The sequence below is a fragment of the Drosophila innubila genome (assembly GCF_004354385.1).
Source record: "Drosophila innubila isolate TH190305 chromosome 3L unlocalized genomic scaffold, UK_Dinn_1.0 0_D_3L, whole genome shotgun sequence".
Classification (NCBI taxonomy): domain Eukaryota; kingdom Metazoa; phylum Arthropoda; class Insecta; order Diptera; family Drosophilidae; genus Drosophila; species Drosophila innubila.
Genome location: NW_022995376.1, coordinates 13350535 through 13359364, shown reverse-complemented (window position 1 = coordinate 13359364; position 8830 = coordinate 13350535). Strand labels below are relative to the sequence as shown.

General features: G+C 34.9%; 1 long non-coding RNA gene across 1 annotated transcript; it reads right to left on the bottom strand.

The window, feature by feature from the left end:
* Positions 1 to 2451: 2451 nt before the first annotated feature.
* LOC117787932 lies at positions 2452 to 8364 on the bottom strand. Its single transcript, XR_004617709.1, has 2 exons — positions 8287 to 8364; positions 2452 to 2528 (listed from the first exon to the last, which is right to left on the bottom strand). It is a non-coding gene; the product is annotated as an uncharacterized LOC117787932 (long non-coding RNA).
* Positions 8365 to 8830: the final 466 nt, after the last annotated feature.

The window sequence follows — 8830 nt, the reverse complement described above, 5'->3', positions numbered from 1 at the left end:
GAACCGTCACTAAGTCACAGGTCAAGCATTTGGTGGAGGTTGTATCGAATATCGGTCTAGGGACACTAAACAAAAATAACTATTTTGGGGAAACACTGCAAAATGTGCAGAAATTCGTTGGTTGCTTTTTAAAAATTACAGCGATTCATAAAAAGTTGTGGTTACTTCGAAAAATATGTGATAGCTATAAAAACACAGCAAATATAGAAGCTTCATCACTCTTACTGACCATCAACTTATTACCATAAGTTTAAAGTACAGATAAAAAATGTTATTCCGTAAATAAAACCCAATTTTTAACAATTTATTTAACAAAATATTATATAGATACCCTTTTTTTTGCTTTTGTAATTGATTTTAATACGAAAATGTAACTACAAAAATTCTTTTCAATAAAGCAAAGCAACAATAAAAAAAAAATGGCATGAAAAACTAACAGTTAATAGCAAAGACCAACTCTCGAAGCTATGGGACAAAAAGGAGCTTGGTAAGTCATATAAAACTCAAATTACGAAGTGAAGGAAGTCGCTACTAATTGAAGCACAATCATAAAAAACATGTGGAAAGTACCACAGTAGAGCATATGCAATAATATGATACCCTATGATTCAAAAGAAGTTCAAAAGAAGTTTCCTATTATATTTGTGTGCCTATAAAAACTGATTTTTCAAAAATGTAGACTTGCTAGGATTAACGTGTAAATACAGAAAGGCGGACAGAATGACGGACAAAAATGGACCGACTGGGATAATCGCCCTGGCAAAAAAAAAATATATTTTTCTGGGTCTACCAAGCTTCTTTCTGCCTGTTACATACTATTCACAAAGTAAATACACTTAAAGGCCTAGCCAAGGGTATTAAAAGAATGAAATAAAGAATAATGGACAACAGGCAACATGTGAAATAATTTGCGATGAAACTTTCGCTTATCGGAATGAAGCATACACTCACACAAACACTGAAAGAAGTGGGAGCAGAGAGAAATTGAGTGACACGCATAAAACTAAAGACATAAAGTCATCCCAAGAGTGTCTTTCTCCTGCCATCACTCGTGGCACGCATAAAACTAAACGGCATAAACGACCATGTTTACAACACAGAATATGATGACTGACAAGGAAGAAGGAAGGACTGTGAGGGGGGAATGTCTGTCACTGCTTGCAGCATCATTACCAGAGCGGCTTCCGTTTGGCGCTACGTTTCAAGTTGAAAATGAGCATGTAATTAGAAATGTAAAGAGTAGACCAAGTCAGACCAACTCAGACCAGTCCAACCAGTCAACTCAGTCAGTCAGCTTGCAGTGGCAAAAGTCACGACTATGTCGCGCAGGAAATGTGCACACGCCAAAGAAAATTGCAAATGAAAATGAAATAAAATGGCGCAAATGTAAATACACACACACAGACACACATACAGTCACAGGCTCATTGCCTATGGGGCGTATTTTATTCTTTTCCGCCTCATAGTCTCAACAATGAGCAACATAAAAAGTTATGTATAAAAATCTTTTGCTGCTGTTGCTGCTACTTTTTCGCTTGCATTTCCGTTACAAGGAAAACTGAATTTGCATGTGACATTTGTGGTTAAGTTTTGTAGGTTTCAGCAGACGAAACGGAAACGGGAGCAGCAGGTGCTGGGGTAAAGGATGAGGGAACGAGGTAATGAGGGAACGAGGATAGGTAATGGGTAGATGCCGCGTAGATGCCGTCAGCTACGTGAGTTAAAGAGCAGCAACATAAAAAGTTTTTCTTTTCGAGTTTGTGGCAAGTAGTGTGAATTGTGTGTAGACTTCTGCTAATGGAAAGAGTGTTCACATTCAAGAGATTCATATATTGTTTCAAAGTAAGTAATTAAGCATTAAAGTTATTGATTGGCGGTGACTTAAGATTAGTTTGACACTAGTTAATCATTTCCAAGATGACCATTTTATAAATATTTTATGATATTCAAGTACAACATTCAGTGCTCACAGGACCATAAATCGACATAAATAAATTATTAAGATTATTCATATGAATATTAAATTTGCATTAGACTGTGAATATCCTAAAAAAACTGTGATTTAAAACATCAAATCAAATTTAAATTTTTCAGAAACTATTCGAACGTAACCATAAAATCGTAAAATGCAAATATTTGATGTACGATTTAAAAATAAACTTACCCAAATATATATACGAATAAATGTAATATCAATAAACTGATTTTAATTCTTTATTTAAGTTTTTGCAGCATTCTTTTAGGCAATGTTTGTTACTACCTGTTAAACTGTATGCATTAATAGTCAAAAATGTATGCGGAATTTGCAATTTTAATAAAGATATAACAATTTTTTTCGCAGCTCAACTGTATTTGCTCTTGCTTTAATTTATATTGTTGTTATCAATAAATAAATATACATCTACATGTATATATGTTTTTTTTAATACCGTAAATTTAGTGGTTTTTTCCTTGTTATGCTTTTTATGTTTTGCTTTATATCTTTCACATGATATTATTACACATGACATTAGGCACTACATTAATTCCTGATTTTTATGATACTGAAATTAATTTATAAAATATTGAAAAGTTTACGCGACATTAAAGCTTATGCAAATGCTTTTATCTGATTTCAATCTAATTTTTTTGGTGTTTATTGAAGTTGTTTTGTTTTTGTTAAATGTTAAATAAATGATGATGCAGCTTAAAGTGAATTTGTATCTTTCGACTGTATTACTTTATCATATAGTTCGTTAAAGCGCTGAAAGTAGAACACATTTGTCATTTTGGTTTGAGTTGTTATATCTTTAAAAATAATTAAAATGGGTTTGACGATAATAAACATGAGTAAGAACAATAAATTTTCAAATTAACAAAAAAAAAACAAAGAGGATAAACAACAACAAAAAATGCTCAATTAGCAGCAGCAAAGACATTAATTTCCATTAAAAACAGAACACGTATACGCCATGTGCAACGCGTGATAATTATGAGCTTTAAACACGCAGCAGCGAAATTCTTAAATTTCTTCCCCGTCCCGAATTCCTTGTTGAAAGCGAAATTGCGACAAAATTCAGACTGAGACATACGAAAGGCAATGATAAAGCTAAGGGCATAGAAGAAGCGGTGTCAATAGCTGGAGTAACTCTGACTGACTGAAAGCAACAAAAAAAAAACACAACACAAAACAAGAGCACAGAAAGCCAAAGAGCTCAGACTTTCGGCTGTTCTACTCCTATGTACATATATATGTGTACATGTTTAAGCTTATATACATGTATATGTAGCTGTATTTATATTTATATGAGTGTCTGGTTTATGTGAAGAGGCGACAAAACAAAAAGTCAGCTGTGTAAATTGCGGGCGAAAATACGAGCCAAAAAGATGGCAACGACGAGAGAGAGCTGCACAAGTTACAAAATGATGATGATGATGATGATGATAATGTTTATGAGACTTGACTGGAGCAAAGGCGCAATGTAAAAGCGCTTAACCAAAGCAAAAAGTGTCAGTGCAGTTACTTTAAAGTTAAATTCGCTTGAAGACCTTTAAAAAAATTTAATTACGATCTAAATTATTTGCATATGTCATAATCATATTGTTGGTAACCTTGAAGTGTTTAAATTTATGTTTGTATTCATTAATTGCAACTCATTATTGAATTAAAATAAACAATGTTTATAAATGCAATAACCAAAACATAAACAATAAATTAGCACACACTCTTGCACTCACAGTCATAACTGAAAAACTCAGAAAACAAACAAACATTCAGCATATTGCTCATACGCCGCATGGGTCAAAGGCAAAAAGTTTTTACAGCCTACGCGGCTGTTGACGCTTCAATATTGTTGGCTCTCTAATTCTGCTTGGTGTTGGAGTCGTCGTTGGCAGCTTAGCATTTATGCTGTTTTTATGTGTTTTTTATTTTAGTTCAGTCTTGTTTCTTACTTTTTATTATATTCAGCATTCAACATAACGACATTTAAAGGAATATTAAAGCTTTGCCACATTGCGAAACGATTCGATCTACTAAAGAGATCATAAATGCAAGCAATTAGGCTTCATTTCAATGTGAAATCAATGAAAATATATGCAGAAACGCATTGATTGTCACTGCCTAGCACACCCTACTTATACCCTACATATTTTACAATTCAATATGTTGTCCTTTATGTTGTTTTAACTTTTACGCTTTATTGAGTCGCACAAGGCGGCGTGAAAACGCCTAGAGATACACCATACAATCACCATCACATACATCTATGCTCCACACACACATCCTTACACACACACATATACAGCGAAAATACGAAGGCCGCTTAATGCTGTCCTGGTTGCTAACTACCAATACAAAGTTGACTGTCTATCTTTACTTATACTCGTACATATTTATTATATTTTTTCATTTATTTGTGTGGCATATATAGTCTTGTATATGGGAAGAAACTGAAGCTCTCTTAGCAATTGCCTCGTGACTACTTTTACAGCATCCTTCTGCCTTCCTTGTGTGTCTCTGTAATCCTCTGCTCCCCTATGTATAAATAAAATAAATGTAGGTGAAAATATACATAAATAATGCCCACATGTGCTGCCTTTTTATAAAGTGTGCGGCGCGGCGGGGCAAAGTCTGTGAAATTATAAAACAAACGAAACCTACTCCCCTCTGTCATTCCCCATTCTGTGGAGGAGGGGGGTCCAGGTCAGGTATATTAAACTTGAGGGTTGATTCACTTCGAGAGTTGCCGCAGCCGTAGGCGTGGTAATATGAAAAGCGCAGTGAGGCATGCAACGAGTCATGAAGTGTGTGTGTGTGAGGGCGTTGGGTATATGAAATAAAGTGCAGGGATTATTGGGTAAGCAGCTCGGCAATAGAAACAACTGACGGGTAAAGCATGACAAATACTTTTCTGGTTAGACGCTGCATTTGACATTGTATACGGATAGTTCTGAGCCAGGATTGCCAGCAAAAAGTCTCTTGTTTTTCACGTTTCCAATCAATAAAAAATTAGAACACTTCAATTGAACTATATGATTGCTTAAGCTCTTATTGACCTTACTCTAACTAATTAAATTCTAGTAAATAGAAAATAAGAAAGCATTTAATTCCCATGAGTATCGGTGTCAGACTGTCAAATCACCATTATAAAAATTCGTAAGAGCCAAACTAACATTTTATACGCCATTTCTTGAAAACCTGACCTCAACTTTAGCTTGGCTAGAAAAAATTCGTAGAACCAATAAATTCGCAAAGGAAATTGCTGCCAATCATAAAGCGTAGCAACATTTTTTTTTATTTTGTAATTTCCTCTTATAATGATGGCGACAACAATGCGTCGCAAGTGGCGAAAAGCGAGAAAGACAACAACAATAATGAGCAAATTACAAAGATGCTGCTGTACATGCTGCCCCCTCTCGTCTGGCAGGAAGCTGCCACCTCTGGCTGTGATGTGGCAAGAAGAACGCATTTGCATATATGCCGGCGCATAAATATATAGAGCGCAATTTATGTGTGCATCTATTTAAGGTTCTCTCCTTCGCTGAGTCCTCGTCTTCGTCTTCTCTTCTCTTCTCTTTTTTTACTTTTTCTGAGGGACGCCTGCACTTGTCACATGTTGTCTTGTTCCACTAAATGTATGTGAGATTATTTGCATGTGAGTGTGCGGATGTGTGAGTGTGGTTTGCCCTCGTTGTGAATGCAAAAAAGCGCAAGCGAGATAAATAAAAAGGCACAAAACAAAACAAAACAAAACTTGCGAAGAGAAGCAAAACAAAAAAAGGCGGCTAGGCAATGTCTCTGGCAGCTTGAAACAGGACGAATCCTAGTCAGAGAGTGTGAGAGAAAGAGTGCTCCTGTTCCTTCTATCATAATGTGTTCTCTTTATCTCTATCTCTATCTCTATCTGTGTTGCATGTCATAAATTTAAAATCTAAACTAGTAGTGGCTATAGGCAATCCCAGTTGCTGCAGGGATTTTAGGAATTTAACTAAACTTTGTTCTTGACTCAAAAAACCTTTATCATAGAGATAAAGATAAATTTTTCTTAAAATTTTAACGTCATTTTAACCATCAAGAAGCTTCGGCTTAAATAATTTAAAATTGTAAATCGAAATCTTGTGCAACATTTTAATCTACCTGTTTAACCTTTCAATTAATCTGCCTATAAATTCTATAAATATTTATCCTGAATTTACTGAACTCTTAATACATTTAAATAAAACTTTAAATATAATGGAATTTATTTCAAAAGTTTTAATAACTTTTCGCATAGTTTAAGCCATGAGACCGTGTACTCTTTTTGGCTTGCTGAATAGTTTGTAAGGAATTAAGCAAAAATATAATAATAATATATAATATAGTGGTAATTTTTTGACATTATTATTTGAGTTGCAAACCCTTGGCTTCTGCACCTTTTGCATTGTTCAACTTGCCAATTAATTGCAAAGTTTTAATTTACATTTTTGTGTACGCCAAGAATGGACAGCAACAACAACAACAACAAAGTCCAAAAAACTGCCAAACTATGAGTGCAATTTGGCAAAGTTTTGTCGGCGCGCGCATTTTTCAACTTGCGTTTCCAAAATTTTGGTTCAATAAAAAACGAATTTACGCAGCCAGCGAGATTCTTAAAGTATACTCGAAAACTGTAGCCAACAGTTGAATGAAATCAATAAAAAAAAGCAAGTCGAAGAAACCTCTTTTGGTAATGCAGTTCAACTTGGCTTTTTACTTATTTTGTCCAATAGAATTGGACTAAGCGAAAGCTTGGAGCTCCAAAGCTTAGAAAGTTGTTTTGGCACTTTAATTTTTAGTGAACTTTCCAAGTTCAGTGCTGCATAAATGTATTATACTTTCAAATATATAAAAGATATTTTCTATATATTTTATATATATAAATAGAATGTGGAGTACACAGACATAACCACAAGGGTTAATGAACTGAATGTGCGGGCCAAAAGATGCCCAGAGGCGGCTAACTGAGTAAAATAGCCGACAGCAGCAGCAGGGCAAATGGAGCGCTGCCTTCGACTCTCAACAGTGGGTGTCAACAATTGCACAGCTGGGCACACACATACACACACACTAGCACACAGTGAAGTAGAAGAAATAACAGTCGTAACAGCTAAAAGAAACAGTAGTAGCTACTCACACACACACACACACACACACACACACACACACACTGAGTGTCAGAGAGAAAACGTGGCTGGACAACTTTAAAAAGCGTTCGTTTTGCTGCAACTGCTGTGAAAAATGTCAACACGAGCGCAAAACGAAGCTTAAAATGTAATCAAGTTTTTGCCGTTTTTAGATTTACTATATGAAATTTATATGCTCAGCACTTTTGGCTTTTTGCTTAAGCTGCAGCTCACGATGACGAATCGATAAACATGACTTGTTGAAAATGTGTGCACAGTGCGTATGTGTAATGTATCTAACAAGTGGCTGCATTGATAAATGCCTTGCAAGTTGGCAGCTCAAAAGCGCAAGAAGAAGAATAAGTTAGCAAGCAAAAAGTGTTGGATGAGGCAACAGCTGTTACTTGCTATTTAAAATTTTACAAGTCTCTATTTTTTTCACTTTTTATTAATTTTGCAGAGAAATATTTGACTACATTTTTTACAACATACCTTTTTTAAATACAAAATGTAGAAAATAAATATTATGAATATAATGATTTTTATAAATTAACATTAACTATAAATATGTATAACTAGGAATTGTTTTTTTTTTTTTTTTTGATTTATAAAATTTGTCTAAACTAATTGTTGTTATTTTACAACCGAACCATGTACTAAATTTAATAATTAAATTTCCATAAACTTTTACGAGACATAAAGATTTTATTAGTAAAATGTCAGAAAAATTTGCAAAACATTTGCCTATTGAATGCACTATCAATAGGCCAATAAACTTCTCGTTGTATTGGCACCATAAAATGTAACCATTAAAGGCACTCTCATATGGCTTGTGCTAAGCAAGCTGCACTGGACACTTGCAACTGGCTGTCAAATGTCACAGGAGCAACCACAATGACCGCAAATGGCACAAAAGTTTTAAAACCACAAATTTCTTTGACTGGTTGTATTAAAATTGCATATATTAGACTGTTATAGCAGGTGCAAGAATCGAATACAGATTGAGCAATTAAAGCAACATCAAAGCTCCACAGGAGTATAAAACAAGAACTATGCTTTCAACAAAAAACTGAACTAAAATGAAAATAAATATTATTAAAGCTAATATTTTCTACTATTATATATAATTCAATAATTTTGTTATTTTAGAAGTTGAGGTATTACGTGTTTGGTTTAATTTGATAAGAACTTTTGAAACTTTCAATACACTGAAATCATAGACACGCACCGATTAAATCAAAAATTCAATTTTCGTTAAATTTATATCTCAATATAAATATTTGAATATTTAAGGATATTTGTTGGATATTCAAATCCAATTGGGCAACACAAACAACAGCCGCAAAGTATGCAACGCTTTTTGGTAACGTAACGTAACGTAACGCAACGCGAACGACAGAAAGACGACGAAAAACGGCGACGAAAGACGTAGAGATAACGACAACGACAGGCGACGGGAGAACGACGCGTGATGCAAACAACGGTAAAATGTTTACAAAGCGGCTACTGCCACACAACTGAGGCGACAGGATGCAATTGCTGGCTAAGCGAAGCGGCTGCGGAACGTTATGGAATTGGAACAGACAACGAACACGAGCGCGCGCTTTCACGAAGTGCCAACAAAAACATCTGTTTGCGAGCGAGAGCGTACAAGTAGTTCACAAAACGGGAGCAAAAGAGATAGAGAGAGCGAGAGCGAAGGCGAGAA